This window comes from Schistocerca cancellata, chromosome 6 (assembly GCF_023864275.1).
Source record: "Schistocerca cancellata isolate TAMUIC-IGC-003103 chromosome 6, iqSchCanc2.1, whole genome shotgun sequence".
Lineage (NCBI taxonomy): Eukaryota > Metazoa > Arthropoda > Insecta > Orthoptera > Acrididae > Schistocerca > Schistocerca cancellata.
The window spans coordinates 436,966,905-436,972,807 of NC_064631.1; the positions used below are offsets into that span (position 1 = coordinate 436,966,905).

The following is a 5,903-nucleotide window of genomic DNA, read 5'->3' on the forward strand; positions in this document are numbered from 1 at the left end:
TCCAATGACTGTTAGCAGAATATGGAATCGGTGGGTTCAGGAGGGTAATACGGAACGCCGTGCTGGATCCCAACGGCCTCGTATCGCTGGAAATCGAGATGACAGGCATCTTATCCGCATGGCTGTAATGGATCGTGCAGCCACGTCTCGATCCCTGAGTCAACAGATGGGGACGTTTGCAAGACAACAACCATCTGCACGAACAGTTCGACGACGTTTGCAGCAGCATGGACTATCAGCTCGGAGATCATGGCTGCAGTTACCCTTGACGCTGCATCACAGACAGGAGCGCCTGCGATGGTGAACTCAACGACGAACCTGGGTGCACGAATGGCAAAACGTCATTTTTTCGGATGAATCCAGGTTCTGTTTACCGCATCATGATGGTCGCATCCGTATTTGGTGACATCGCGGTGAACACACATTGGAAGCGTGTATTCGTCATCGACATACTGGGGTATCACCCGGCGTGATGGTATGGGGTACCATTGGTTACACGTCTAGGTCACCTCTTGTTCGCATTGACGGCACTTTGAACAGTGGACGTTACATTTCATATGTGTTACGACCCGTGGCTCTACCCTTCATTCGATCCATGCGAAACCCTACATTTCAGCAGGACAATGCACAACCGCATATTGCAGGTCCTGTACGGGCCTTTCTGGATACAGAAAATGTTCGACTGCTGCCCTGGCCAGCACATTCTCCAGATCTCTCACCAACTGCAAACGTCTGGTCAATGGTGGCCGAGCAACTGGCTCGTCACAATACGCTAGTCACTACTCTTGATGAACTGTAGTATCGTGTTGAAGCTGCATGGGCAGCTGTACCTGTACACGTCATCCAAGCTCTGTTTGACTCAATGCCCAGGCGTATCAAGGCCGTTATTACGTCCAGAGGTGGTTGTTCTGGGTACTGATTTCTCAGGATCTATACACTCAAACTGCGTGAAAATGTCATCACGTGCCAGGTCTAGCATAATATATTTGTCCAATGAATACCCGTTTATCATCTGCATTTCTTCTTGGTGAAGCAATTTTAATTGTCAGTAGTGTAACAGACTTTTAAAGCGAAACGGTAGTTGGAGCTAGACGCATGGGACATTCCATTTCGGAAATCGTCAGCGAATTCAATATTCCGAGATCCGTAGTGTCAAGAGTGTGACGAGAATACGAAATGTCAGGCGTTGCCTCTGACCACGGACAACGCAGTGGTCGGCGGCCTTTGCTTAACGAACGAGAGCAGCGGCGTTTGCGTAGAGTTGTCAGTACTAACAGACAAACAAGATCAATGTGAGATGTACGACGAAGACATTTGTTAGGACAATGCGGCGAAGTTTGGCGCTAGTGGGCTATGGCTGCAGACGACCGATACGAATGACTCTTCTAACAGCACTACATAACCTCCAGCGCCTCTCCTGATCTCTGACCATGTCGGCCGGACCATAGACGACTTGTAAACCGTGACCTGGTCAGCTGAGTCCCGATTTCAGTTGATAAGAGCTCCTGATAGGGTTCTAATGTAGCGCAGACCCCACGAAGGCGTGGATTCAACGTTATCGACAAGGCACTGTGCAAGTCGGTGGTGGTTCCGTAATGGTGTGGGTTATGTTTGCACGGAATCGACTGGGTCTTCTGGTCTAACTAAACCGATTATTGACCAGAAATGGTAATGTTCAGCTACCTAGAAACCATTAGCAGCCATTCATGGGCTTCATGTTCCCAAATAACGATGGAATTTTTGTGGATGACAATGCCCCATGTCTCCGGACTACACTTGTTTGTGACTGGTTTGAAGAACGTTATGAACAATTCGAGCAAATGGCTAGACAGCCAGATCGCCTGACATGAGTCACATCGAACATTTATGAGACATAAACGATAGATGGATTCGTGCACACCCTCCTTCACTGGCAACACTTTCGCTACAGGCAATAGAGGCTTAATGTTGCTGCAAGGATTTCGAACGACTTGTTCAGTCGATGCCACATCGAGCCGATACGCAACGTCTGGCTAAAGGAGATCCGACAAAATATTAGGAGGTATGCAATGACTTTCACCACCTCACAGTACATCGGAGTGCAGAAGAATACGAAGTTGCGACGTTACTTACCTCAAGCGGCTGCATAGAATTTAGCGCAACAAAATAACTTGGGAGCGTCTTAACGATTACCTAGTGCACCGGACAAATTATTCAGAATCATGACTCTCCATCGGCAACGGCCTTGCCGCAGTGGATACGCCGGTTCCCGTGAGATCACCGAAGTTAAGCGCTGTCGAGCGTGGACGGCACTTGGATGGGTGACCATCCAGGCCGCCATGCGCTGTTGCCATTTTTCGGGGTGCACTCAGCCTGGTGATGCCAATTGAGGAGCTACTCGACCGAATAGTTGCGGTTTCGGTCAAGAATACCACCGTAACGACCGGGAGAGCGGTGTGCTGACCCCACGCCCCTCTATCCGCATCCTCCACCGAGGATGGCACGGCGGTCGGATGGTCCCGGTAGGCCACTCGTGGCCTGAAGACGGAGTGCTTTTTTGAGTTGTTCTCCATCGACTAAAAATTAAAATTCGATCACCCTATTCCTTCTAATACGGCTCTAGTAGAAATCACGTGTTATCACTCCAAGTGTTGTTCACTCAAGTGCATTCGCTGGCTGACTTCCTCCTTAAATAAGAAGCTTATGGCGAACTGTGCCGCCAAGGCAGGTTGGATGAGAGCCAACTGCCCAAGAACCACCAAGTTTCTGATGCAGTGGTTACACAGAGTGTTTACAAACGTACCAGAGTCGATACGTAAAGAACCTGGCTAGTTAGATATCTCAGAGATAATTATATGTTCAAATGTGTGTGAAATCTTATGGGGCTTAACTGCTAAGGTCATCAGTCCCTAGCCCTACACACTACTTAACCTAAATTATCCTAAGGACAAACACACATACCCATGCCCGAGGGAGGACTCGAATCTCCGCCGGGACCGGCCGCACAGTCCATGACTGCAGCGTTTTTAGAACACCCTATTCCTTCTAATACGGTTCTAATAGAAATCACGTGTTATCGTACCAAGTGTTGTTCACTCAAGTCCATTCGCTGGTTGACTTCCTCCTTAAAGAAGAAGCTTATGGCAAACTCTGCCGCCAAGGCCTGTAATTGGCTGAGAGCCAACTGCCCAAGAACCACCAAGTTTCTGATGCAATGGTTACGCAGAGTGTTTACAAACGTACCAGAATCGATGCGTAAAGAACCTGGCTAGTTAGATATCTCAGAGATAATTATATGTTCAAATGTGTGTGAAATCTTATGGGACTTAACTGATAAGGTCGTCAGTCCCTAAGCCTACACACTACTTAACCTAAATTATCCTAAGGACAAACACACACACACCCATGCCCGAGGGAGGTCTCGAACCTCCGCCGGCACCAGCCGCACAGTCCATGACTGCAGCGCCTTAGACCGCTCGGCTAATCCCGCGCGGCAGATAATTATAAAAATAATTACTGTGGCGAGGAAACGGAAGATCCGAGAACAGACACCATTCAAAACCTTACATCCTGCGTTATACGGCCTCTTCATTCAAAAATTAGTCTAAAATGCTAGTTTTTCGCAGTTTAACTATCACAAATTTCTGCTGGTAGGGCCCGCACCACAGGTTCAGCGTGGAGGTCCACGGATCCTAGATACGCCCGTGGGCAGAGTCTTGGACGGTCGGTGTAAGTCGTGTCTCCCGCAGCAGACGCGAGTACCTCGCCCCAAGCTCGGTGGGACTGCCTACACGTCGCTGCCGATGGCGCACCTGTTAATCGTAAAGTCCGCCGGGTAGCGGCGCAGTTATTATAGTCCAGGGCGGCCACAAAAGCGCTCCTCATAAACACCCCAGCGCCTTTTACGGTTCGCGCAAGAATGGTTTACAGCGAGCGGCCGCGCCACTAAAGCAATTCCCCGGGATTTACATATCTCGGCGACCGACTCGGGCGGGGGCGGGACGGCCGTCGTATAAAAACCGTGGCGGCTGGCGGAGGCGGCGGCGGCGGCTTCTGTGGTCGGCCGCGCCTTTGTCGTCCGCAGCACACGCTTCTAATTGCAGCTCCGCGCTGTCCGCGGTTTTTTCAGCGCTCAGCGTCATTACATTAATAAAACATCACGGTGGAAAGGGAGTGCTGCAACGGCGGTGTTATTGTTAGAGGGGAAATGGCTTGCAGGAGGAGTGCAGGGAGAGCCAACCGAAGGGGGAACTCCTACGTCTTTGGTGCCGTGACGCCGTACCAGAAAATACCGCCCGCTCGTAACGTGCTGTGGCTCGGAAGCTAAATGTTGATCTGCGGCTGGTTGTAGACTTCCCTGTGCACAGAACTCAGCAAGTCCCTCTCAATGTGGAGACGAGACCAGAAGCGAAATTTGCTCGAACGCACTGTAAGGACGTTGCTATGTGCGAGGTATCTCAAAATCTCTACTTTATGCAAACCTCTACTTTATGCAGAAAGCTCTTCTTGTAGCGGGCCTTTGGAACCGGATGAGCTTGTCAGGAACGTTCTCCCGTTTACTAACCGACACCATGACGAAAAGTGCTGCTGTTAATTGGAACTTCTCTGTCTCCTCTATTAATCCCGCCTGGTAAGGCTCCCAGACAGTCCAGTACGTTAAACGTGATGGTGAGAGTCCGAAATGGTAGTAATTACTTGGAAGCAAGCAGCAGCACCAGTTGCAATTTAATTTTCAAATTCCACGAGCGTTTTCAGGCATCAAGGCGTTTTCAAATGATTACGAGCGTAACATCATTGAGGTACACAGGATCTGTTGCCTTTGTTGTCATACTCTACCTCGATATAGAGTTTGTTACCCCGGCCAACAAGTTCGTCAGACCTCTTACCCACTGAAGACATCTTTCCATGGGTTGCTGATGGACTGTCTTGGCACTACACGTCATCCATTACGATTGACGAAGCATGGAGCTGAAGCAGCATGGAATGTCGTAGCTTCATTTCTCATTCGAGCTCAATTTGATTCAATGCTCAGCCGGATAAGAGCCATTGTTTCTGCCAGAGGCGAGAGCTCTGTGTGCAAGAATTTCTCATCTGTGTATACCTATATCACCTACAAATTCAACCATGTAATTTGCTCATTACATTGTCCAGTTACATTGATGTGACCACCTGTCAAAGCCTTAATAACGACGCCCAGGAAGGAAGATTCTGGAACGTACCGACAGGGATGTGAAGTCGTGCCGATTCTAGTGCCGTACCCAGTTGCGCCAGGTTTCTCAGCTGAGGAGCTACGGTGGGGACAGCCCGGTCGAGGTGGTCCCACATATTTCGAATGGTTCAAATTCGGAGACTTTAGTAGCCTGGGGAGTACTGTCAACTCATCCACACACGAGCACTGCGAGCTGTGTGACACGTTGCACTGTCCAGCTGGTAGATGGCATCTTGCAGAGATAAAACAAACTGCATGTAGGGATGTACAGAGCCCCCAAGGATAGATGTATACATGTATTGATCAATTGTGTCTTCAAGTACGACGACATCACCCACGAAAACGTTCCTCCAGCCTGGACCTGACTGACTCGACCGACGATTGTTGCAAGCTTTTTGCTTTCAAACGTTTCACGCCATACACACGTAGGGCCGTCTCTCCGATGGAGCATAAAATGTGCTAGAGCAGCGAATACGTGTGTTACGTCAAGGTCAAAGGTACCAAGTAAACACAGAAATTTTGAAGGACCATTTTGTTTACTACTACACGGTCCAGTCACATTAAGTTGACCACTGTCTATGTTCGACGCTAACGAGCAATAATCATTCACAGACGGCAGGTGGCAGCACCAGCAGTGGAGGGTATATAAAGCTCATTGCAGGGACGTGGAAAACAGTGTATTCGTTGCATATAGCGGGGAAGGAGCGGTTTATCT

General features: G+C 49.3%; 1 pseudogene; it reads left to right on the forward strand.

Annotated features, from left to right (window-relative positions):
* Positions 1 to 2,214: 2,214 nt before the first annotated feature.
* LOC126089936 (5S ribosomal RNA) lies at positions 2,215 to 2,332 on the forward strand (annotated as a pseudogene).
* The last annotated feature ends 3,571 nt before the right edge of the window (positions 2,333 to 5,903 follow it).